The 27,452-nt window shown below is 42.8% G+C and overlaps 1 protein-coding gene across 3 annotated transcripts in view; it reads right to left on the bottom strand.

Moving 5' to 3' along the window:
• lrfn1 (leucine rich repeat and fibronectin type III domain containing 1) overlaps window positions 1-27,452 on the bottom strand; it is a 633,909-nt gene that overhangs the window by 472,863 nt on the left and 133,594 nt on the right. For 2 of the 3 annotated variants that reach the window (XM_028795486.2, XM_051933993.1), the window contains exon 2: window positions 26,615-26,721. The exons of the other annotated variant lie outside the window; for it this stretch is intronic. The gene's annotated coding sequence lies outside the window, so the exon portion shown is untranslated. The remainder of the gene's footprint in view (window positions 1-26,614; window positions 26,722-27,452) is intronic. 3 annotated transcript variants of the gene reach the window in all.

Here is a 27,452-nt window from a genome sequence, read left to right as displayed (position 1 = left end):
AGATAGATAGATAGATAGATAGATAGATAGATAGATAGATAGATAGATAGATAGATAGATAGATAGATAGATAGATAGATAGATAGATAGATAGATAGATAGAGTATAATTGATTATTGTATAGTGCTCTTCATATCTACAGTATCTGTCTGTCTAATCTACTCTACTCTTTATCCATACACCCTTCCAGTAAGTCACCTACTGATAAATAGAAGCTCGTCACTTTATCAAGTGTTTGGCAAAGGTGGGTCTATTTCTGATGCCCTGAAATGGCTGATTCAAATGCAGTTCTTGTATAAGAATATATTAAATGACCTGTGATGATGTTATTGTGTGCTTATATTTGAGAGTAAAATACATCTTCTTTACAAGGCGAGTCAAACCAGATCTGTAAATAATTCAGAGGTCTTTCTACTTCAGAAATGATTTATCAGTTTCTTTCAAGCTTCGCCCATACAGACAGAGGGTTTGTTTTTTTAAAAAGATCCATAGATGCATCATGTTGTGTACAACTGAAGGTCAGCTCAATTAGTACTTTTTAGGCATAATTCATAACAGAAAGCACATCAGGACTACAGCAAATTACAGTAGAAATGCATCCATTTTACCCTTTTAAAATCACCATAGCATTACTACCTGTTGAGGAAACCACAGCCACAAAAAGAATTTAGGAAACAGGAATGGCCAGTCAAAATAAGGCCCACTCTTTGTCTAACTTGTCGTTGTGAGGGGCTTTGCCATTATCAGGTGCTGTTCTTTTCACACTATAAATCCTATTTTTCAATGTTTTTAATTCTTTTTTGTATTTCTACTGAAACTGCACTGTTCAAAACATGGTACAATGATCAGAGAATTACTATTTCATTTCACCTTCTAATAAGCATGTCATACAGCGTGTGGCACATACTCTGTTCTGTGTGTAGTGATTGATTTTTCAAAGCACTTCCAGTAAGAAGGCTCTTTAGGCTCTTTATTGTATTTGCAGTGTAAATGCATGGCAGAGTTCATTCCATACCTGCCACTTAATACTCATATTAGCTCATTTTCTTCCTGCGCTGTGTTGTGAGATCTTAACTACACTGAATAAAATAGTGATATTACTGAATATAACACAACAGCAGCCTGGATTCAAATCCCATGACCAGTCATCATCCATGAGGACGTTCTTCCCGTGTCTGAGTGGCTTTTCCTCCCACATCCCCACATGTTAGTAGGTTGATTTGTGCCTATAATTTGGCTCCAGTGTGAGGAGGTGTGATGAGTGCTTGAGTGGTTTTTGCGTGATGGGTCGAAGTTTTGTAGTGATCTTTCAAAAGTTCTGCATGATGATGTCACTCATAGTGAGGTCATGAATCATGTGGTCAGCAATGGTGTCATAGTTGGCTATGCAAAATGACCATAAAATAGCAGCATCTATTATAAAAAGATATTCAAAGTTACACTTAAGTGATGTCACGTTAATAACAATAATAATTACAAATAGCTAGAAAACCCATTAGAAACAGCAAAACTGAATAATAACAATAATAATAATAATAATTCTTTAGATTTATACAGCACTTTCTCCCCATTCAAAGCCATTTCCATAATGAGTGGGAAGGCACTTCAGCCACCACCAATATGTAGCATTCACCTGGATGATACAATGACAGCCATTTTTGTACCAGTACACTGACCACACATGAGCTATTAGGTGGTGAATGGGTGAGAGAGAGAAAGTCAATTAGTGAAAGGGGATGATTAGGGGGCCAGAATGACTATGGCTCTGATGGGCAATTTAGCCTGGACATCGGAATACACCCTACTCCTTCCGAAGGACTCAGGAAGACACTTTGACATCTCATTCGAAGGACAGTGCCATTTTTACAATACAGTGCCCCGTCACTGCAGAGTGGTATTGAGATCCACATTCAGACCACAGGGTAAGCGCCCCTTACTGGCCTCACAGACACCTCGTCCAGCAGCAACCCAAGCTTTTCCCAGATGATCTCCCATCCAGGGACTGGTTGGATCTTAGCAGACTCAGCTTCAGGTAGATAGACCAGCTCTGAATTGCATGTGGTATGACTACTAGATAAATGAAACTGAACAGGAGAGACACTCTAGAATTACAACCCAAACCTTTTCAGACTCGCTTGATCCAATTCAGGGTTTTGTTTGGGGGTTTGACTGGACCCTATCGCTCTCCATCATAAAAACCACTGAGGCACCCACTCACACCCATTCACCCTGGGGTTGATTTAGAGGTCTAAGTCAACTTACAACATGATCCTTTTGGATGTGGGAGAAGAATCCACACTGACGTGGGAAGAAACGTGCATGTGGACAAGGACTTGTTGTGGGATTTATATTATGTTCATTAATATAACACTGAATAAAACTTGTTTGCAAAATTATAAATTGATAAAAAATTTAAAGGAAAAATTTGAACACACATCAGATCTCAATGGGGAAAAAAATCTTGCTGGATATCTCTACTGATATGGACTGGGTAATGTGTTAGGAACGAAAGGATGGCACATTGTTTGATGGAAATGAAAATGATCAACCTGCAGGGGGCTGAATTCAAAGACACCCCAAAAATCAAATTAAACAAATGATGTGGCAGGCAGACGGGTCCATTTTGCCAAAATTTCATTGCAGCAACTCCAACTCGTACTCAGCAGTTTCTATGGCCGCTATGTGCTTATATGCATGCCTAATGAGATGACGGATGGTGTCCTGGGGGATCTCCTCCCAGAGCTGGACCAGGGCATCACTGAGCTCCTGGACAGTCTGAGGTGCAAACTGATGGCGTCGGATGGACCGAAACATAATGTCCCACCCAGAGGTGTTCTATTGGATTGAGGTCAGGAGAGCAGGGCATGGGGTCCAGTCAGTGGTATCAATTCCTTCATCCTCCAGGAACTACCTGCATCCTCTCACCACATGAGGCCTGGCATTGTTGTGCACCAGGAGGAACCCAGGACCATTTGCACCAGCACAGGGTCTGACAATTGGTCCAAGGATTTCATCCCGATTCTGAATGGCAGTCAAGCTGCCATTGTCTAGCCTGTAGATGTCTGTGTGTCCCTCCATGGATATGCCTCCCCAGACCATCACTGACCCACCACCAAACTGGTCATGCTGAATGATGTTACAGGCAGCATAATGTTCTCCACGGCTTCTCCAGACCCTTTCTCGTCTGTCACATGTGCTCAGGGTGAACCTGCTCTCATCTGTGAAATGTACAGGGTGCCTGCCAGTGGTGGACCAGCCAATTCTTGTATTCTATGGCAAATGCCAATCGAGCTCCATGATGTGCCCACTAGATGATGTTGGGCCCTCAGGCTACCCTCATGAAGTCTGTTTTTGATTGTTTGGTCAGAGACATTCACACCAGTGGCCTGCCTGCTGGAGGTCATTTTGCAGGCTCTGGCAGTGCTTATCCTGTTCCTCCTTGCCCAAAGGAGTAGATACTGGTCCTGCTGATGAGTTAAGGATCTTCTATGGCCCTGTCCAGCTCTCCTGGAATAACTGCCTGTCTCCTGGAATCTCCTCCATGCCCTTGAGACTGTGTTTGGAGACACAGCAAGCCTTCTGGCAATGGCACGTATTAATGTGCCAACCTGGAGAAGTTGGACTACCTGTGCCAGCTCTGTAGGGTCCAGGTATGGCCTCATGCTACCAGTAGTGACACTGACCGTAGCCAAATGCAAAACAAGTGAAAAAACAGATGAGGAGGGAAAAATGTCAGTTGCCTCCCTCCACTTGTTAAACCAATCATTCCTGTTTTGGGGGTCGTCTCATTTTTGCCCCTCTAGTGCACAAAAGCAGCTGAAACTGATGAACAAGCCCCTCTGCTACTTAACTGACAGATCAATAGCCCACACGTTTCATTGACTTGATGCTATACTCGGATTAAAAGATGTTGCTTTAATTTTTTTGAGCAGTATATTTTGATAAGCATACAGGAGAACATGCTTTTTTTCCTGCACTATGTCCCTTTAAATTGAGGGGAATGTGTAGTGGCACATCGTTAATTAAGAGAGGGAGAGATCTTGATGGCCGGCGCCCCACCGTTAATGGGAAATCAGACAATCGGTGGAGCAAACCAAGGAGAAACACAAGGCCAACCAAGACGAGATGTGGATTAGTTCAATTTGGAACTGATCATGTTACACTGTTCACAAGACAGCGCTTAACCCTGAGGACCATGCCCTCCTAGTACCGTACTTCGTAGTCTGGTCTTGATCTCTGCTGCTAGTTCAGTACTGTCTCAGGTATGCCACAACTGACCACCATGTTTCCACATGTGTGCTGGGAAAGTTGTGCAGCCAACACTAACGATACTATCACAAAAGTGCAGCTGGCTGTTGACATGGCCTTGTGTATATTGTGAATTCTGTGGTCTTGAACGTTTGTTGACTCAGCTCCTCATAATGTTCACAATTTCTAACATATTTTAGAGTTGTGCTTATCAGAGCCGCTCCTTCCTAGTGTGCAGACTATGAAGATGCATAGTGCACCCGAAGCCACTAGGGGCCCTCCAAGCTGCAAGTTCAGCCTTAATATGTTTGAGGAGTATTAACATTGCCTGTCTCTTTGCAGCCATCTTAAAGCTTATATGTTTTAAAAATTAAATGTAGGATATAAACAAGACTAAGCTGCAATGACCGGGAATCTTTGGCTTGTGTTTGTAGGGTAATCAACTCAAAATCAATGATTATCATCAGGCTGTCATGTCGCGCAATGAGTGATGTCTACTGACAGCCATCCATCATGTGAGGAGGAAAGTAACGGTAGCCAAGGCCCCATTGATACTGTGGCAAGCGACTGGGGGTGGCACCCTGCCGGGATGCCCAGAAGGACCAGAGGAGGGATTACGCCTCCTCCAGACCGCGAGGGGGTGACCGCCCTGGTGGCTTTGGGGACCACGGGAACTGAACTTGGAAGCTCAACCCTGTAGGGGACTGTGGTCACCGCCAGGGTGCACCCCGATGCCTGGAAAGACGACCAGGGACACCCGGAGTGCTTCCGGGTGCTTGGCCGGTGCTTCCGCCACACTGGAGAGTGCCAGCGGAAGATTATCGGGCGGCACCTGGAGCACATCTGGGTGATTATAAAAGGGGCCGCATCCCTCCGTTCAATGGCTGGAGTCGAGAGTGCAGAGGAGGAAGTCTTGGTGGAGAGGAGTGGAGGCGGACTTGAAGAGGCAAAGGCATTGGCATTGTGAGGCCTGGACTTTTGGGGGAGTTTTGGGGTTGTGTGCTGTGTTCACTTGTAGTAGCTGTGAATAAACGTGTTGTGGTGCTTAAACGATGTCTACCTGTCTGTGTCCAGGCCATGTTCCACAATACGTAAGATGGCATCAAATTGGGCTTATCCCTCTGGTGCTGAAAAACGTAAAAAGAAGAAACTTGGAGAAGAAAACTGTGCACAGAATAAAGTAAAGCATTTGCTAGCAATGTTGCAATGGATCAGAGGTGGGAAGTAATGAAGTAAAGCAATTTTGGTACTGTTCTTAAGTAAAATTTTTATGTAGGATATCTGTATCTTCACTTCAGTATTTTATTTGTTTGAAACTTTTCACTTTAATTCACTACATTTCTAAGAAAAAAAATTCTGTGCCCCCTACAATAAAAAACATCTGTAACCTACTATCTTGTGTGGCAGGTGGCCGGGTGCGGCCCTCAATCAGCCGCCTATTTAAGGAGCCGCCGCCCTGCAATCAAGGCTGGAGTCGGGTGAGGAGGTGGACGAGGTCTGAGAAGGCGGCAAGGAGAGGCCCTGAGTGTGTGTGTGCAGTGAAGAGACGGCTTGGAGGAGAAGCCAGGATAGTGAAGAGACTGTGGGGGGGTGTTTGGTGGCGGTGCACTTAGTGACTGTAAATAGTGAGTAGTGTAAATAAACGTGTGGTGATGGACTGCAACATGTCTGCCTGTCTGTGTCCGGGCTGTACCCTTCTACAGTGGCGTAGTCGGCAGGATGCTGCACCTGGCACAAGGTGCGGACCTGCATATAGTAAATTGTCTGTGGAAGGCCCGGCACAGCAGGCGAACTCACCCACGTGCCGCAGGGGCGGCGTGCACCGAACCCCGCAGAGAAATGTGGAGTCGCAGACCATGAGCGGTCTGCTTTCAGTCTTTGTGTTTCAGGGGCAGCTTGGGAGCGCGGCGGCAGCTAGGAGAGCTGCCTGGAAGGAGATGCTGCAGCCGCAGCAGCCGCGGAGCTGCCCAGAACCTCGCCCTCGAGTGTGGAATGAGGGTGAGGAGGCCGCAGACCGAACGTCCCTCCTCGTAGCAGGCACGGGATTGGGCAGCGTGTCCTGTCCTCCCGCCAACGATTGGTCCGGGCTGTACCCTTCTACACTTGCCAACAAGTTTCTGTGTCCGAAAAACAGGGGAAACTAGGTCAGATTACACTGGTCAACAAGCATTTCGCTACTGGGATTCCTTCACCTGTACTTTAACCAGTTTCACTTGCTGACTCCAAATCTGAAAACCGTTATCGTCCAGCACGTCCCGTTTTTTTCGTTATGACGTTTGAGGTTTTGGACAACTAGGGTGACTGGACAGTAAAGGCGGATAACCATTTTAATTTTTACCGGTAATTCCACTAGGGATGCCATTGAGATAAACACATTTGCTACTAACAGCTGTGAGTTGTTTTCCTTGTTATTATTAATTTTAAATCTTTTCATTTTTTATTAGCGTAAAAAATATTTGTTACTGATTACCAAGTCTTATTTGACTCTAACGCATAATGACACAACTCAGACATGACGCTGCAGTAGGTAGTCGGTTTTACTGTTTCCTTAACATAACATTGCATTTCAGGACATTGTGTTCGTTCTATTCACCGTTACTTTGAATATTTTGTCAAGACGATGGACAGAAACGTTGATGTGTTTCAACATTTAAGAAATAAGTTTCGTTTCGACAACAGTGAAGCCAAAATTAAGGAAGGTGGCCCTGAAATCCGTGAACTGATGCTTCCCGATGAGTTCAAAAAGGAAACTAAAGCCAACTGAATCAGCAGCAGGGGAAAACAGAACTTTCTTGGCAATCACAAAGCAGAGAATTACACTGAGCATGCGGAGAACTTGCTGAAAGCATATCAGCTCATGGGAGCCAGAATCTAACTGAAGATGCATTTTTTACATTCTCATCTCAACATTTTTCCACTAAATCTGAGCAATGTCAGCGATGAGCATGGGGAAAGATTTCATCAGGACAAAAAGGTGATGGAAAACCAATATTGGCGAAAATTCACTCCGAGCATGATGGGTGACTACTGTTGGTTCTTGCAAAGAGAGATGGATGTGCAGTACAAGTGCAAAAGCAAGGGCCTCAAACATTTCTGAACACGCTGACCTCGCTTTTGTATTGAGGTACATTGACATAAATATGTTTTAACGTGTCTCAGGTATTGTCTTCTGGTTTTTTTTTTTCAGAATAAACACATCAAAACAATTTTGGTGGGCCAGAGTTCAAACTCTAGATATTGTGTTCATATATTATATTGATATTCAAAAGTGTCAAAACATTAATGATGTGTATCTCAAAACCCCGACGTGATAGCTTAATTCCGATTTCATATATGAAATCAGAGTAACAAACTCAATAAAGAGCTGGCCTGAAGTTCACAGTAGCAACAAAAAATATTCTTTTGCAGACCTGATTTTATTAAATTATTTGCATATACAGTATATGCGAAATTGAGGGAATATCCCCTGTGAGAGATGGCCAGCAGCTTATCCCAGCCAGCACCCCCAAGCCGCTAGATGGAGTCCTCCCTGCAACATGGAGGTGCCCCGGATTCCCACAAGGCATCATGGACAATGGAGTTCGGTTTCACAGCCCTGCTGGATACCGTGGGGGCCGCCAGGGGACGCTGCAGGGAGACACGATTGTTTCTATTATAGCCCGGAAGTACTCCCTAGTCACAGGGACGGAAGAAATGAAGTACTTCCGGGCTGAAGAAAAATAAGAGTTTCCATTTGACCTGGAAGTGCTATGGAATCACATGGACAGAAGGACAGAAGCACTTCTGGGTCACAGACTATATAAAGAACTGTGGGAAACCCAGCACAGAGAGCCGGAGTTGGGAGAAAGTGTGACGGAGCTGCTGGGAGTGGAGGATTGATTTATTGTGATTTATTGCATTATTATTGAGTATTGTGGAGGTAGAGGTGCTTTGTGCACTTTATTGAAGTTATTAAAAATATTACGGGGACTTTTACCTGGACATGTTGTCTGTGGGTTTAACGGGGCAACAGCGACCCCTAGTGTCACACCACTTATATATTCATTTGCACATTTTACGTCTTTGATTTCTTCATATACAAAACATTAAGCTCACTTTAAAAGAAGTGAAAGGATCAGCACAGGCAGCAACTGTGGTGATTTAAACAGTGAAGGTATCTTCAAACCAATGTCAAGCAGTGCTGGGACTGAATATACAAATAAGACAGAAAATATGCCCCATGCAAGAGGGTGGTACAAAAAAAAAGCCTTGGCAAATGCGTTGCCTTTTGTGTCAGCCATAAAAACACAAGGTGATAGCGTTCTAAATTCATCCTCTGATCTTAAAAAACACACAGAGGTAAGCGTGCTCACATGAAATTTTGTTTGAATTTAATGATATATTGATTTTTAAAACCATAACTAAAAATTAATTAAACCATGAATATTAGAGAAATATGATTTTTCAATAACATTATTGGGACATAGAGAGAAAGGTTGGGAGCATTTGCTGATTACAATGTATTGCCACATTAATCTGAAATTGGTGAGAGCATGAGCATACAGAACAGATTTTTCTTTATGTTCATATATATATATATATATATATATATATAAATACACACATACACACACACATATATAGGTTAATGTTGATAATGATATCAGATGGCAGAGATAAGGGAAGATAATTAATTGGAATGGAAGCCAAAGAAATAAGGTATATTCAAGGCCAATTAATTTTTATATTGTTTAATATTAATTAATTCAAGATTAGTTATCAGATAAGTAATTTATAAGACTTCTTGACCGATTTTTGTAACCGAAGCACTTAACGCATCTTTGTTTTCATTGTATTTCTCATTATGTATTTTCACTTTTACCACTTGAAATAAATAATTGTTTATTAAGCATCTTTCTTATACTTGATTCTTAATCAGAGAAATTTTCAACTAAATGCTACAAAGTAAATTTATAAACATGAACTTTTATACTTTTACTTGATATCACACACATGGGCATGGGAGGCAGTCGAGGGGCTCAACTAACGTTAAGTAGCTGAGTTAGAAGGTGACTATTGTTACTAATCTCTCTGGAAGATCTCTGGAAGGAAAAAATACCTAAGCACCTACTGGATCCCACATCCGCCTCTGGACCCCACCTACCTGCTGACCTCACTTCCGCCGAATCCCGCTGGACACGCCTCTTCCTGTCCCCAGCCTATAGGGTCAACCACTCGCCTCCCACAGTCAGTCACAATCTGGACTCAGTTTTTATTGATCACTCTTATAGCAAAATATCACTAAGAAGACACTTAATTTATGGGGTGGAACCCCAAACCTTTTTTGTGTATCTTTTGTGTTCTTTACACATTGAGTAAATATGATTAACACATACTTTGACTTTTCACTTTTACCAGAGTATTTCTATAGATGAGGATTTGCACTTTTACTTAAGTAATGCATTTCTGTACTCCTGGAACCTCTGCAAATCTTTTGATTATAAGCTGTGCAGTGCCTTGCTACTCACCTCTCTGTCTGTCTGTCTCTGTTTCTCTCTCTGATTGCTGATCACTGTGATCATAATGATTCTCTCCCTTTGTATCACTCTATATTAATTTAATCTTGTTTTTATTACTTTAATGAGATAAAAGCAGAAGACTGAAAGTGACAAATTGGGTGCCTGCTTTAAAAGGACACTGTGTATATTGCAATGTTTAGTTGTATTTAAAAAAAATTCTGTATTAGTGTGACACAACTGAAAATTTGAGGAAAATGTTGCATCTATTGAATTTATGGATGTAGAGGAGCATCATTTTTACCTTTCTTTGTTATTTTCCGTAGGTTTAAGTTGCTTGGGTCAACTTGAGATCACTAATTTGAATTTTAGATTTACAAATGTTGACTGTTTTCTTCTTAAAGTGTGACAGATTGATGCATCGCCACGGATGATCTTATGGGAAAAGGGTTTGAACTCCCCTCGTCATAGCTATAGGGGCCCCCAGAATGGCCCTGGTGCTTATTATACATATGAGAGCAAAGTAAGTAAACAAGCAAGTGAAAACCATTCAGTTTGTTAAGCTCGATAAGATAAATAAAACTACACTATACTTTTGCTTCCAAAAGTCTTCTGTGACAGCACTTCCTCTGAAAGTCCCAATATAAAATGGAAATTAGAACAATAGAACAATCTAGATGAAAACAGGCCTCATCAATCCTATCCACTTAATTCTTCCAAAATTACCAAGCCTGGTTTTGAAGGTTCCTAAAGTCCTACTGTCTACAACACTACTTGGTCTCTTATTCCATGCGTCTATGGTTCCCTTTGTAAAGAAAAACTTCCAAATGCGTATTCAAAATTTACCCTTAACCAGTTTCCAAATGCTTCCCTGTGTTCTTGTTGAACTCATTTTAATGTCACCATCTCGATCCGTCGGGCTAATTCCCTTCATAATTTTAGTCATATCAATTATATTGGCTCTTAATCTTCTTTTAATGACCAGCTCTTTTAATCTTTCCTCATAACTCATCCCCTGTAACCAAGGAATCAGCCTAGTCGCTCTTCTCTGGACTTTTTCTAGTCCTGCTATATCCTCTTTGTAGCCTGGAGACCAAAACTGCACCCAGTACTCCAGATGAGGCCTCATTAGTGTGTTATAAAACTTCAGCATAACCTCCTGCGACTTGTACTCCTCATGTCAGGGCGCTATATAACCTGACATTCAGTTAGTTTTTATAATGGCTTCTGAACACTGTCTAGCAGTTGATAGTCATGAGTCCACTACAACTCTAAACTCTAAATCATTCTCCTAATCTGCACTTTTGCTCTCATTATGTATTCAAGCCTCACATTTTTATTTCCTACTAGTTGTCCCCGGCGGCTCCACCCACACAGTAGTGGAACAGAACAAACTTTAAAAAAAAAATATATATATATATATATATATATATATATATATATATATATATATATATATATACAGTGCATCCGGAAAGTATTCCCAGCGCATCACTTTTTCCACATTTTGTTATGTTACAGCCTTATTCCAAAATGGATTAAATTCATTTTTTTCTTCAGAATTCTACACACAACACCCCATAATGAGAACGTGAAAAAAGTTTACTTGAGGTTTTTGCAAATTTATTAAAAATAAAAAAAACAGAGAAATCCCATGTCCATAAGTATTCACAGCCTTTGCTCAATACTTTGTCGATGCCCCTTTGGCAGCAATTACAGCCTCAAGTCTTTTTGAATATGATGCCACAAGCTTGGCACACCTATCCTTGGCCAGTTTCACCCATTCCTCTTTGCAGCACCTCTCAAGCTCCATCAGGTTGGATGGGAAGCGTCGGTGCACAGCCATTTTAAGATCTCTCCAGAGATGTTTAATCGGATTCAAGTCTGGGCTCTGGCTGGGCCACTCAAGGACATTCACAGAGTTGTCTTGAAGCCACTCCTTTGATATCTTGGCTGTGTGCTTAGGGTTGTTGTCCTGCTGAAAGATGAACCATCGCCGCAGTCTGAGGTCAAGAGCGCTCTGGAGCAGGTTTTCATCCAGGATGTCTCTGTACATTGCTGCAATCATCTTTCCCTTTATCCTGACTAGTCTCCCAGTCCCTGCTGCTGAAAAACATCCCCACAGCATGATGCTGCCACCACCATGCTTCACTGTAGGGATGGTGCCAGGTTTCCCCAAATGTGACGCCTGGCATTCACACCAAAGAGTTCAATCTTTGTCTCATCAGACCAGAGAATTTTCTTTCTCATGGTCTGAGATGCCTTCAGGTGCCTTTTGGCAAACTCCAGGTGGGCTGCCATGTGCCTTTTACTAAGGAGTGGCTTCTGTCTGGCCACTCTAACATATAGGCCTGATTGGTGGATTGCTGCAGAGATGGTTGTCCTTCTGGAAGATTCTCCTCTCTCCACAGAGGACCTCTGGAGCTCTGACAGAGTGACCATCGGGTTCTTGGTCACCTCCCTGACTAAGGCCCTTCTCCCCCGATCGCTCAGTTTAGATGGCCGGCCAGCTCTTGGAAGAGTCCTGGTGATTTCGAACTTCTTCAACTTATGGATGATGGAGGCCACTGTGCTCATTGGGACCTTCAAAGCGACATTTTTCTGTAACCTTCCCAAGATTTGTGCCACGAGACAATCCTGTCTCGGAGGTCTACAGACAATTCCTTTGACTTCATGCTTGGTTTATGCTCTGACATGAACTGTCAACTGTGGGACCTTATATAGACAGGTGTGTGCCTTTCCAAATCATGTCCAGTCAACTGAAATTACCACAGGTGGACTCCAATGAAGCTGCAGAAACATCTCAAGGATGATCAGGGGAAACAGGATGCACCTGAGCTCAATTTTGAGCTTCATGGCAAAGGCTGTGAATACTTATGTACATGTGCTTTGTCATTTTTTTTATTTTTAATAAATTTGCAAAAACCTCAAGTAAACTTTTTTCACGTTGTCATTATGGGGTGTTGTGTGTAGAATTCTGAGGAAAAAAATGAATTTAATCCATTTTGGAATAAGGCTGTAACATAACAAAATGTGGAAAAAGTGATACGCTGTGAATACTTTCCGGATGCACTGTATATATATATATATATAATTCTGGCCAAGCAGCAGGTAGGTACACTTTAAATGTCAAACATTTACACTGAATCTGATCGTGTTCAGCTCTGAGGGGAGAGCATCCCCCGTGTGGAGAGAAAAGCATACGGCCGTGATATCTCTGGCAATCAGCAGCTACCCTCTAAAACAGCTCTGATTTCTCTCTCAAAAAAGTCAAACGTTACTCCTTACCAATCTCTAGATGGTAATATCTGCTGAACAAACAGGTATCGCTAGCTAAGCAGAAGCAAGGTACGCTGCAACACGTGGTGAGAGGTAGAGCGACTCGAACGGAGGCTGGCACGTGAGTGAGGAGGGCCCTGCCCTGTCCCCTTGGCTCGCAGCCACTGTCTGAGATTGATGCAAATAAATCGGTGCTGCAAGTGAACTATGATACGTTGCGTGATGAGAGAAGATGTAAAATCAACTGGAATGTTGAAGCAAATTATAGAAAAACATCCGCTCTAATTCTGTTAAGCAGTTCTCTCATGAAAGGCAGACAGACATACAGACAGACAGATGTTGAATTTTTTAAATATACCAGTAACGGATAACATGCAGGGAATACACTTGACTTGAGCATTCCTAGTTTTCCTCCTCTTTCTCTGTACATTTATCATTCGTTTGCTGAGACGTTGATGTGCTTGCTGCTTCCTGAGCAGCTCTTCTTTTCTCCACCCAAGCGGCCCGCTTCTTCTCTTTGTTTGTCTGCATCTTTTTGCGTTAATGAAGTCAGTGTATTTGTTGCAATTACTTAGTACGTTTTCCTTAATTTTCACTTAAGCTGGCACTTAAGTCTTCAATCTGCCTCAAGAATGACTTAAGATATGAAGAGGTATGGGAAGTGACAGCGAAGGTTGTAGGGAATGAGAACAGCACCCATACACATGCACCGCACGGCCGCTGCCAAGAGTTCATTCTACAATAGAACAAAAATAAAAAGAGGAATAACCTTGGAGGTCAATCATGACCCCAAAAGCGAACAGTAGAGGTCAGGTAGTATATGAGTACCAAATTTCAGATCAATAGTTCAAATGGTTTGTGAGCTACAGGTGACTTAAAATCCTGCACAGACAAACAAACAGCCATGTATATAAAGATATCTTATATATATAAATGTCTACACGTGGAAATGTATGTACCTGTCCGGCCTGGAAGTGAAAGGTGGAGTCGGGGTAAGGGCTCCACCCCTGACGATACACAAGTGAGGTCAGCACATCTGCAGCTTCACTCTGCTGTGGCAAAGCGAAACCTCCGAAGAAAGAGTCACTTGCTTAGCAGCTAATACAGGAGTGAGGTGAGCACATCGGCAAACCGTATCCCATTTACTTTTCCTCCCACTGCTAATACACAAGCGAGGTGTGCACGCCGGCAAAACAAAACCTCTGAAGAAACTTTCAATTACCTGACATCTCGACATTTACATTTTTTTTCCGACGATTTCAATCATTTCTAGGACCGCATGGGCTTACACAGCTTGTATATATATATTGTGACGGATGGCCGGGGTCCATGCCTGGCCGGGATGCCCCTTTACCACATCTGCCAGGGGGACAAGGGTGGGAAGCCCAGTATCTCCCCCTGGCCGCTAGATGGCAGGCTCCCTGGGTTGCAGCGGTGCCTCTGACTCCCCCAGGGCTTCATGGGGGTTGGAGTTCTGTACAGCTCTGTGGGGTTCCGCAGGCGCCACCAGAGGGTGCTACAGCAGGAGCTGCTGGGCCTTTTTGGGCACTGGTTTTGCCTTACCCAGAAGTGCAGCTGGAAGTCGCCAATCAAACACCTGGAGCACTTTCTTGTACCCAATAAAAAGGAGCCAGCGCCCGCCACTCAGTGGCCAGAGTGGGGTGGGAGGAGGACAAAGCTTGCTGAGGAGGAGTGGTGGTGAAAGAGAGAGAAAGTGCTTGGTGTTATTGTGGTACTGTGCTTGGGACGGTGTTGTGGCTGGAGGGATTACGGGGAAGATGTGCCCTCCAGCTGAAGAAAAATAAACAGTTTGTTTAATTTTACCCATGCCTCCTGTGTCAATCTGTGTCAGGTCGGGCACTATATAGCGCTCTTCTTACAATATATATATATATATATATATATATATATATATATATATATATATATATATAAATATATATATATATATATATATATATATACAGCATGTAGATCTGGGTAATTTCATTCATGCAATCGTAGTCTCAATCACAATCTGATTGTATGGGTGGTTACCTACCAGGTAACACTTACGGTTGGTCAGATTGTGATTCAGAATACGAATGCCATGAATGAAATTACCCCGATCTACATGCTGTCAAATAAATGAACCACATGGCGTGGCACAACGTTAAGGGCTTCGCCTCTAGCGCCGAGGTTTGATTCCCGAGAGGGAGTTAAATGAGTGAGTACGCCTGATGAGCCCAGAATTAGGGTGAAACACGTGTCGTGTACTCTTTGCATTATTTGACAGTAAAACTATATATATATATTGTGGGGAACAGCCCGGACACAGACAGGTAGACACGATGGTTTCACCCAACACGTTTATTATTCATATTTACAGTGCACAAAACCAGTGCTGCAGCACCAATCACCCCTTAAGTCCTTGGCCACAACACAATGCCTTTTCAGTCTCTGGTCCGCCTCCACTCCTCTCCACCAAGCTTCATCCACTTCCAACAGACTCTTGCCAATGACTGGAGGGAGGTGGCCCCTTTTATCCACCCCGGATGGACTCCAGGTGCATCCCAATGAGCTTCTGTGGCCACACCTCTGTGTGGCGGAAGCTCTGGCGATGTATCCGGAAGTCCTCCGGGTGTCCCCAATCCTCTTCCCCCCAGCCCTTCCAGGTGTGGCAGAAGTGCTGAGGTCCAGGGCTCCCAAGGCATCGGGGCACCCCCTGGCGGTGACCACGGGCCCCAACAGGGTTGAGCTTCCAAGCTCTGTACCCGTGGCCCCCAAAGCAACCAAGGAGGACGCCCCCCTCGTGTTCTGGAGGAGGCACAAGCCCTCCTCCGGTCATCCTGGGCATGAACCCCAGCCGGGTACCACAATATATATATATATATATATATATATATATATATTGTCGCAGATGCCCAGGGTTATTACCTGGCCAGGACACCTAAAAGGACTGGAAGGTGGCGGGAATAGCTTCCGGGCCACGAGGGCACAACCGTCATGGAGCAGGAAAGGACCACGGGAAAAGAGAACAAAGATTCGTGCTCGCTGGGACCCGTGGCCACCGCCAGAGGGCACGTTAAACCTCGTGGGACCCGGATATTGTTACTTCCACCACACTCGGCAAGATGGCGGAGGAACCTGCCAGGGACATCCGGAGTAAAGGGCAGCACTTCCGCCACACCAGGAAGTGCTGCCGGATGGACGTCATCAATCATCTGGAGCACATCTGGGCAGGAATAAAAGGGGCCGCCTTCTAACAATCAGAGAGCCAGAGTCGGGAGTGGGAGTAGGACGAAGCTCCCAGGAGGAGAGCAGAGGCGGCCAAGGACTGAGAAAGAGAGAATCAGTGGTGATTATTGCTTTGTGCATTGTGTGTTGTGTGACACTGTGTTTATTAATGGAAAATAAACGTGTGCTTTTTATAAAGATGTGGTCTCCAGGCAACTATCACTATATATATATATATATACATAGATAGATAGATATGTAATACTTTATATTTGCTGACATTTAATTTCATCTGCCTCAAATCTGCACAAGCCTGTCTGCTGTCCAAGTCCATCTCTGATGATTCAATATATTCTCAATTATCTGCCAATCTGCACAACTCGGTATCATCTGCGAAATCAACCAGCTTGTTATTTATATTCCTGTACAAATCATTGATAATGTATGAAAAATGGCAGCGGCCCCAGAACTGACCCCTGATGAAAACCACTCTTAAAGTCAGCCAGTTGTGATAAGGTTCCTCCTACCATCACCCTTCCTGTGTTTCAGTCAATTCTGCACCCTCCTACACACAAGCCCCTGAACTCCCACTTCTTTTAGTTGGATGCCCAACCTCTCATGTGGCACCTTATGAAATGCTTATCAAATGATCAAGTGTGTGAGTGACAATGCCGTTTTTGAATTTATATCGACTCTTACATTGGTCCCACGGACTATCCACAGTCCACCTACGGAATTAAATTATGATTTTCAACCGAGTTTGAAATATAAGGAAAAAAAAGCTGGCACTGTTATCTGAACTGGAAGTTGGCCGCTGCGGCAGTTTCAAGAGCTTTCTGAGATAATGAACGGTGTTAATTAGGCCTCAAATCATGTCTGTGCCTGGTGTTTCCTTAATTATGAGGCCCTGCTGAAGAGAAGCCCAGAGAGCTGCCTGCTTAAAATATCGCTTGCATTAGCTAATTAAGGATGCTACATGGTTAAGTAAATGTGACCTAATTTTTATTTAATTTCACTTTATTTAGAATTTGTTTCAGTACTTTTTTGCTGTAATTAGTTCAATAATTCCTTGAGCCAAAACAGTTAACTGCCCATTGCTTTGTCATCCACCTTTTTCACTGAACCTCCAGCTGATAAAGAGCTTTCCTTGCAAGCCTCCATCTCCTGTTCCAACATTTATGCCAAGTAGAGAACACTGAATTTCTAAGACCAATTTTTATTTCAGCTTGTGCTGCGTGGTGATGCACAGTGTCAATGGACAAGCACAGCATAAAACTCAATTTGGCATCACTACGATCGAGGTAGGTAGCAGCCAGCTGACGACTTCCTTGTGCCCTGAGGTCTAATGCAGATGTTGTGTCAGATAACTCCATATTTCAACAGCCTGAAATGTCAGCAGACATCTTATTTTAAATTATTTATCACTATAGGCGCGGATCACGTAAGGTGCTGTGTAATGTTGTGCCATAAATTACAAGACAGCAATATTTTATATAAAAAAGGGCCAGGAGATGGCAGTGGCAAAAATCGTGTTAAAAAAAAAAAAACAGTGAAGGGTCAAAACTAGGAAATCAAATAAATAAGAAACAGACACATGCAAAGCAAGAGGTACATATCCTTTCAGCCTTGTCCTGGTATTGAAATTCTTCAATTTTTTTGAAGTGCAGACTCAGGTCAGGGTCAGGTTGGGGAGCATGCACTGTGTCACATGTGCGAGTACGAGGAAGCTGTATGGACCAAGTGAGGATAGTTCCACGCCAGACCAGGGGATGGTGAGGTGCACTAAACCTTTTTCTGTTACCTCTACAGACCAAACACGAGAAAACCTGTCTGACTCATCCCTAAAGACGTCACTTCCGGTCCCAGCGCCTAGAAGAACATCATTTCAGGTTTTGGTGCCTAGAAGGAGGTCACTTCCGGTTATGACGTCAGAAGGAGGCCACTTCCGGTTCCCTTACATCACTTCTGATCTTGGCAATTAAAGTCGCCATCTTAACCACTACTCATCAGTTCTTGTCTGGACTCCATCAAAGACACTGCTGTCTTACTTCCAAATCTCACTGCAGCCAGGGATAATATATGGGTGGCTAATCCCAAACCTTTTTAAGTGTGTCAAGTCTGATCTTTTCACAACTAGCACAGCACGTTACCGCATCCACCACATGACAAAACAGTTCGGGGTCCTGGTTGGCAATCCCCCAGGCAGACACGTGGTCCAGTCCCACCCACCTCCGGAAATGACCATGTGTCTGCCGTCGCCAGGTGTTACATTGGTGTCCCCTTGGCCTGGTCCAGCCGCTCGGGTCCTTAACAATAAGGATCCTGAGAGCTGGACCACCCTCTGGGAATCGCGCCACATGGGTTCAGTGCCGTAACTGACCCTCAATCACAATGCAGGTAATGTGCCCTCATTCGGGACTCCGTGAGCAACTGCTCATTCAACGCAAAGTCAAACCAACGGTACCCAAGGATTCTCTGAAGAGACACAGTACCGAGCAGACTGTTTATATTACATTTTAATAATTCTGCTCAAACAAACCAGAGTGAACTGAATTTACGGGACTTTACTTACGGGCATTGTAAGTATCCTTTTGTATTGTACTAATAATGTATGCATTCTTATACTTCTTATCCAATCAGTTTATAACCTAGGAAATAAGTACAGATGCCACAGAACCCGTTTTAATGAATTTAAAACTTGGGAACGGTTGGATGCCACAGGGCTGGGCATTACAGAATTAGTTTACATCTTGATAAAGGAAGGAGTGTGGAGGTACTTAAAAGATCCAACACTTTTGTCTAGAGTCATCAGGACAAGAGGGCCAATCAAATGTGTGTATTGTCACATGTCCCAAAACTCCACGTGTACATTTTAACATAAATATGGCTCATCCGAGGGACCAAAATAAAAAAAAAAAACAACAACAGAAGGGCAACAAAGAAAGTAACATCAGAGATCAAGAGACATGAGATCACCTGATTTGGACGTTAGGAAACGTAACCAATGAGTAACACCGACTGCTAAACCAAAAGCAGCCCAGGACAATATTCACCCCTTTGATACTGTATTTCTGATTTTTAATAAACTTTTCTAACACTTTTTATATCCAGACTATGCTAATTATTTTGTTATACATTTATAAATACCAAGTTGCTTTTTATATAGTCTATACTTTGTCTTTTATCTAGAGTGATTCAGATAATAAAAGGGTACCAAGTGTGAGATTGATGGCTACTGTCTCATTCACTGGAGTTATCAAGGCTGTTGAGGTCGCTCCTCAATAATCAGAACAACTGTGGTAATCGTAAGACATAGTTTGGTAAGTAAGTGATATATAACCAAGAGAGCTGTGCTTTTATGTGAGTCACGATAACACCCGCGTGTCAGTTAGTGCTGCTGATAGTGAATCCCTATACAGAGAATCTTATGCAGAGTATAGACTTGACATAACTCAAGAGTTTGTCTGGATGGGGTCACTATGTGTATTTGTGTGTGTGTTAATCTTCAAGGGTGAGAATAGATGAACCCATTAAACGTTCCCACTGACTTTACGATGACATAGACTTTAGCATCAGAACCCAAAACTCTACACCAGACTCCAAGTAGAAGAAATGTCACGAAAACAAAACAAGAAGAGCACACACAAGATTTCAGTTATCTGCAATCTTGACACTGTAACTACAATGTAATTACCTGTATAAGTACAGCGTAACTACTGTGAGACTTTCCCGGACACCACCAGTCGGAGACCACATCTTTATAAAAGACACACGTTTATTAAACATTAAATAAACACAGTTCCTCACACCACACAATGCCCAAAGCAGTAATCACCCCAAAATCAAGTCTTTCTCAGTCCTGGGAGCTTCGTCCTTCTCCCACTCCCGACTCTGGCTCACTGACTGCAAGGAGGCGGCCCCTTTTATTCCCACCCGGATGTGCTCCAGGTGGCTGATGATGTCCATCCGGCAGCACTTCCTGTTGTGGCAGAAGTGCTGCCCTTTGAACCGGAAGCACTCTGGGCGTCCCTGGCCGATCCCTCCGCCATCTTGCCAAGTGTGGCGGAAGTAATCACATCCGGGTCTCCTGAGGCTTAAAGCGCCCCCTGGCGGTGGCCACGGTTCCCAATAAGTCAAATCCTCTTTGTCCCTTTCCCGTGGTCCTCTTTTTATCCAGGGCGGCTGCCCCCTTGTGCCCCGGAAGCTATTAATGTCCCTTTCCGGTCCCTCCAGGCATCCCGGCCAGGTAATGACCTCAGTCATCTGTGACACTACGAATTATTACTCCATACTTACTGTGTAATACAAAGTAATGCTATAGTTAATTACTCAGTTGTCATTGTTATTCCACAGTTTATATAATTACAATGTAACAATTTATCATTGATCCCAAAACAAGTGTACTTACAAAGTTACCTTGTATCTATACTTTCAAAATGTAATAAAAACATCAGGGTATGTAACTCCAACTATGTAACAGATGTTCCATGGTCTAGGCACTTGTAATGGAGAATTGAATTGAATTATTATATCCATCCCTAACATAATTCTGCCAAACTTGCATTATTCAATCAAGGTACACAGGGTCGCAGAGCCATTCCAAGCATGACCGGGCACAAGGCAGGAAACAGCCCAGGATGGGGGGCCATCCCATTGCAGGGCCCACTGACAAACATACCAGCATTCATGCTCTCACACATATGGCCACGTAACCCAGCCTACATGTCCCTGAGGTGTGGCAGTAAAACCCATGAAGAAGACATAGGGGGACATGGGTAGAACGCACAAATTTTACATACATATCTCCAGACAGAATTCCATCTCAGGATAATTGATCTGTGAGGCAAAAGCGTTAACCATTTTGCAAAGGTGTTTTCATCATTTAAAAAATATCTTGAAATATCATCGAAAACCTATGCAGTTATCATTGCAATTCTCCATTACGATTGCCCAGACCTTGTAAAATCTGTTACATAGTTGTAGTTACATGCCCTGATGTTTTTATTACATTTTGAAAGTACAGATACAATGTAACTATTTAAGTACACTTGTTTTTGGATCAGTGATAAATTGTTACATTGTAATTATATAAACTGTGGAATAACAATGAGAACTGAGTAATTAACTATAATGTTACTTTGTATTACACAGTAAGTAAGGAGTAATAACTCGTAGTTAACACTGTACTTATACAGGTAATTACATAGTAGTTACAGTGTAATTATGGACACTTAATGTAAAGTGTTACCGTTCTTTTTGTTTATGTTCTGCATTCATTGTTTAAGTTCCTTTTTTATGTCTTCTTTGTTTAATTTCTAGTATCTTTTATAAGATTATTATATTTATTTATGTAATGTGTGTCACTTTTCATTATTGTGTTTCTATTTGTGGTCACGTGTTTTCTCAGATCCCTTGTGAATTTTGTAGGTGGTCCCCCCAAGAAGCGGAGCCGCCTGTCTGTCAGTGTTGAACCCGTCCCCAGCTCTATAAAGTCTGGAGGGACCCACAGGTCAAATGCAGTTCATTTTTACTGTATTTTCTTGGTGTGTTAGAGAACTGGTGTGCAAATATAAGAATTACGGGGATGATTTTTGAGAAAGTTCTGTATTTTTCAAGAGAGGTGGTCTTCATCCTAACTGGAGGGGATCTTTTATTCTTATCCCAGAATATGGCAGCTGTACTGCCTGGCTGACTGATCAGAGCACAATCCTGGCCACAGTCTTGCAATTTAACGTAAAGAAATGAGGGTGTGGTGGAGCAAACATTAGGGATCAAGATATCGAGAACAGAAAATCATTAAACAAGTAGATTAAGAAAATCATTTTGGAAGAGTACTGAAGAGAAAGAGAATAAATGACTCGGACATTCTATGAAATTGAATAGGAAATGTGAATTTCCCTTTGGGATTAATAAAGTATCTATCTATCTATCTATCTATCTATCTATCTATCTATCTATCTATCTATCTATCTATCTATCTATCTATCTATCTATCTATCTATCTATCTATCTATCTATCTATCTATCTATCTATCTATCTATCTATCTATCTATCTATCTATCTATCTATCTAGGAAACACACTTTAGTGCTGATTAGATGAACAGAGAGAAAGACGACTCTGAAAAAAATAATATACCCTACTAAAGAAAAAGATAATAATACATTTTATTTATTAATAGGCCCTTTCTAAACACTCAAGAAAACCGAACAGTAGATAAAACACACATTATAAACAAAACTAAAAATACAAAAATTAAAATCAGACAGAGCAAATGTAATCAAAGAGACAAAGATGAGTTTTAAGTTTAGATTTGAAAAGTGAAAATGATTCAATATTTCTAAGCTCAGATTGAAGTGAGTTCCAGAGCTGGGGAGCAGAGCAACTGAATGTTCTACTCCCCAAGGTGGTAAGTCGAACGAAGGGGACAGTCAAGTAGATGGAAGAAGAGGATCTAAGAGTGCGGAAGGGAATGGCAACATGGAGGAGGTCGGACAGATATGGAGGGGCAAAGGTTGTGGAGAGCCTTAAATGTTAACAGGAAATTTGACATAACTGGGAGCCAATGAAGCTGGATAGCAGTAGTGTGGGGAGTGAAGGAGAAGCAAATATGGTTAATGTTACGCAGGTGAAAATATGCAGACTGGGAGATGTTATTAATGTGGGACTGAAAGGATAAAGTACTGTCAAGGATGACACCCAGGCTCTTAAGGAAGGGGAGACAGAGGAATTATCAATAACACATGAAAAATGATCAGTTTTGGATAATGTTGATTTTGTACCAGTGAGGAGAACCTCAGTTTTGTCACTATTTAATTTAAGAATATTTGAAGAAAACCAGGATTTAATTTATGCTATGCAATTAATAAGCGAGGAAGGTGGAAAGGAAGAAGTAGGTTTGCTAGTGAGGTAGAGCTGGGTGTCATCAGCGTAACAGTGGAAGCTAATGTTATATTTACAAAAGATGTTGCCGAGGAGAAGGAGGTAAATAATGAAATGGAGGGTCCCCAGGACAGAGCCCACCTGAAGTAACAGCAGTGGGTTGGGATATAAAAGTTTTGAGCTGAACGATGTCAGATGTCAGAATAAGAGCCGTAGAATCATCAGGATAGTGGAAGTGGACAACTAAGCAGAATCAACAAAAAAAAAATGAAGAAATGCATTGTGGGATGTGCTTTGATTCCACTGGAACTCCTTTTATTTGCTGAGTCTCCTAAAGATGCTATACAAATGATAGACTGATTTGTTGCTAATTATATTCTGCCTCCTCATCGATTTTCCTCCAAATACATTTTACGATGCCCTGAAACTTATTAGGCACACTGAGAGCCACTCTAAAGAAGCTACCGCTAAAGTTTCATTCCATTTCATTTTTTATTTTTAAATTTAATTCCATTGCGTTTTCTGTATTGTAATAATAATAATCTTGTTTGAGTCCTTTTAGTCTGGAATTTGATCCCGCGCCGGCTCTGCTTTCCATTTTCAGTTTACCGACTACAACTGAGCTTCATGACGGTTTTATCAGATAATCAGATTCCGGGTGCTCTACCGAAAATATAATAATAGGCCCCAGAATTAATTCTCAGTATGAAAGGTAAAAATTTTGGATGTGGTCCTTGGTTTATCACGAAGTACAAAAAAGTGAAAATTCCTCCTGATTGAAAATAACGTAATTCTGGCAAAAATACACTGGACACAGTGTAAAAGATAGCCAGGACACAGACAGACTCCAGATGTCCAAACCACACACGTTTTATTCCTCTTTTTCTTCACAGCACACAATATCACACAGTGCAGACAATACTCTCAGTCCTTATCTTTATTTCTTTTGCTGCCTTTACTCCACTTCTCGCAAGCTCCGTCCTCTTCCACCCGACTCTGGCTCCCTGAATGGAGTGAGGCGGCCCCTTTTATAATGTACCCGGTGTGATAGTTTGAGGTCTCCGTGACCCCTTGAACCCTCAGACTAGACGTCTGACACCAGGTAAAAGTCCAAATATAATATTTATTAATATAAATAAGTGCACAAAGCACCCTCCTCTCCACAATACTCAATAATAATAATAACAATAATCAATAAACAATAATCCTCCACACTCCCAGACACTTTGCCACCCTTCCTCCCAGCTCAGCTCAGTGTACTGGGCTTCCCAGAGTCCTTTTATACACCCTGACCCGGAGGTGTTCCCATTCAACAGTCCACAGTTCCTTTTCCCTTCCGGGTCAGGGTAAACAGTCCTTTTCTTCAACCCGGGAGCACGTCGCTTCCTCCAGTCACGTGACTGAGACGCACTCCCGGGTTATAGGGCACGCAAGATCCCACTAGCCCCCCTACAGCGACTCCTGGCAGCCCCCAAGGTATCCAGCATGGCTGTGTCACAACACTACAAAGTCCATGAGGCCCTGCTGGAACTCGGGGCACGAATATGCTGTCCGGAGGGCTCCTCCTAGTGGCCTGGGGGTGGTGACCGGAGTCCATAGCCGGTCGTCCATCACACCGGATGTGCTCCAGGTGCTCCCTGATGATCTCCCTGCAGCTCTTCCTGGTGTGGCGGAAGTGCTGCATGGGCATCCAGAAACACTCCAGGTGTACCTGCTTCCTGGTTCGACAGCACTTCCTGGTGTGGCGGAAGTGCTGCAGTCCAAGGCTTCTTAGTCTTTCAGGTGCCCCCTGGCAGTGGCCACAGATCCCCACAGGGTTGAACTTTCCAGTTCCGTGGCTCCCACACAATCCAGGATGGCTGCCCTCTTACATCTTGAGGAAGGAATTGCCCCTCTCCTGGTCCCCTGCTTCTCCAGGCCTCCAGGTGGGGCAACAGGAAAGTGTGATTTGTAAATGAAAGCTTCCAAGGCAAAGCAGAGAACATAACAAGGGTTAGAGGGAACCAGCCGGGATCCTCGTTTAATGGATTTCTGACCTCTGCTTTGCTTTTTAAATCGCAATTCTTGGATTACTGTGTGGGGGCTTTGTTCATTACTGGATTGTCTTCTTAAGCATATCCATTTGTACCCTTTTGCATTTTCTGGAGCATTTCTGTGTTTGAGCTTTTGTGAAAATATAAATTTTACTAGCCATGTGCGCCCAATTACGTTGCGCGTGCTAAAGTTGTCTGTGAAGGGCTCCCTGTTTAAACGCGGCTGCCAGTTGTGAACTGGGCCCTTCGTCGCACAGCATTATGATTTTTTATAAGGGAAACAAAATTACAAAAGAAAACCCTTGGACATTGATTCTCAATCTTTCTCCAATCTCGCAGGTTGCTTTGTGGCAATCCAAAGAGTAAGGCAATATACATGGAGCAATGGTTATAAGAGGGGGACACATAGGTATCCAGGCTCCTTAAAGCATAAATAGGGATCACTTCACTGACATGTGAGCAAGCCACGGTACAACTGTGAGACGCGCAGCACTCGCCGGCTACAACGTAACAATAATAATTTCCAGAACGTGCTGTTACGTTGTCATTCATTGTACCCACTGTCTTTCTTTCATTCATATGTTACGTAGGCACGTACCTTTTATCTTCAGCAATCTCATTCTCTAACCAGGCCTCAGGACCTAACCAGCGTAACACTGTCCACCACCCCTTTCGTTATTCCGGCACATTGTTGACATCCGTGAGTAACAACAATGTACTAAACTGGAAGGTGGTCTACACATGCGTGGAATTCGCGGACAAACAAAGATCAAGATCCAAATGAAGATTATATATAAAGATTTTATATATGAAGTTCCTTCGTCTGCTGCTATTTACAGCCAAAGGTTACCCTTTCTCAGTTTTGGGGCATTTCCTACAGTATCTTTGGACTTTTGCGGTGAATTTCCCTTTTTTGAGGGTCTACACCCCCCAAAGCCATCAGGTTTTATTTTGGATTTGGCCGTATCAAGTGTGCTGCTGCTGGGTGCATCAGTGAGGATCTTGGCTTGCTCCTCGGCCAGTGTGGAGACCTTTGAGTATTTCGTCGTGAAGAATTCCCTGCATTATAACAAAAGTGCCAAATGTGACACTGATCTTTATATAGTTGTGCTAGTGATGTTATCACTTGTGCCTTTCAGGACCGCACCACCAAGAAAACAGTTGATTGGTTACGACAGCAGGTTTACAAAATCATGTAACAGTAAAATTCAAAAATATAGGTATAATAAAATTAACAAAGCTCAATAACAAATTGTCAGAAAAAAAAGCATTTGAATTCTTTATCATTCATAACCCTAATTTAAAATATTTTTAGGATGTCTAATATTTTCAACACCAGAATAAAACACCAATGAAAGATGAGGGGAAATAAAAATGGGCAAAGAAAAATGCACGTGAGGCTGCAAATAAGTGGCATCATGCCAGTGAAAAGAAAAACAAAATAGAGATAAATCCTTCTACCTTATGTGGTGATCCTCAAGTGAATGCCCTCTTCTAGTGGCTTCGTGGTTTTTACACCAAAGAAATGTAAGCTGGGTCATTTGTCGTCTGGTTGGTGAGCGCCCAAACTGTGGATTGAAAAAAAGAGATGGAATTAGTCAGAATGCCCCCTCTCTGCTCAGGGTGTTATTGCTTTTAGGAGCCTTGACTATGTTCCCTAAGCATGTATGCTTGACAACGTATTTATTTGGTTGCTTTTCACCCCCTAAAGTCTGCAGTTGAGGTCTTGGGCACACCATAAAACAAAAAAAAATTCTTATTTTGACTAACTTAACTTTCTCTTTACTGCATATGTTATCAGACATATGCCCCCTTAAACAGAACTGCATGAGGTCACTGTGGTCCCTAGTGGCCAAAGCTGGGATTGTAAGAGTGTAAGTCCAAATGTTAATTCTTTAAGGCCTTGTCACATTAGGTGACCTTTACAGCTATTTTCAATCACAGGTTTAATTAACATATTCTTAATGAGTTCATTGCAGTCGTCAGCTCGCTACCGTGAAGGGCTGTCATCTTGTTTGACATACCCAAGTCTTCGGCCGTAGGGGAAGGCTTTCCGTACACAAGAGATGACAAGCAATGAATGCGCAATGTACTATGTGTAGAATGCAGCAATGGACGTCACAAAGAGAAGGGGAGCACGACAGAATGAAAGAAAGAAATTAAAGGGCTGAGATTGTGACTGAACTCGTCGTACCTGCTAAACCTTCGTACAGCACCGACTCCATCAGGCAGCAAGTTATTGACTGTCACAAAAATGGGGTTAGCAAGAATGCGTCAGAAAGCCATCACAAAGCCACTG

The sequence above is a fragment of the Erpetoichthys calabaricus genome, chromosome 1 (assembly GCF_900747795.2).
Source record: "Erpetoichthys calabaricus chromosome 1, fErpCal1.3, whole genome shotgun sequence".
NCBI classification, from domain to species: Eukaryota; Metazoa; Chordata; class Cladistia; order Polypteriformes; family Polypteridae; genus Erpetoichthys; species Erpetoichthys calabaricus.
The sequence above is the reverse complement of the archived record's forward strand: the minus strand, read 5'-3'. Positions and strand labels throughout refer to the sequence as shown.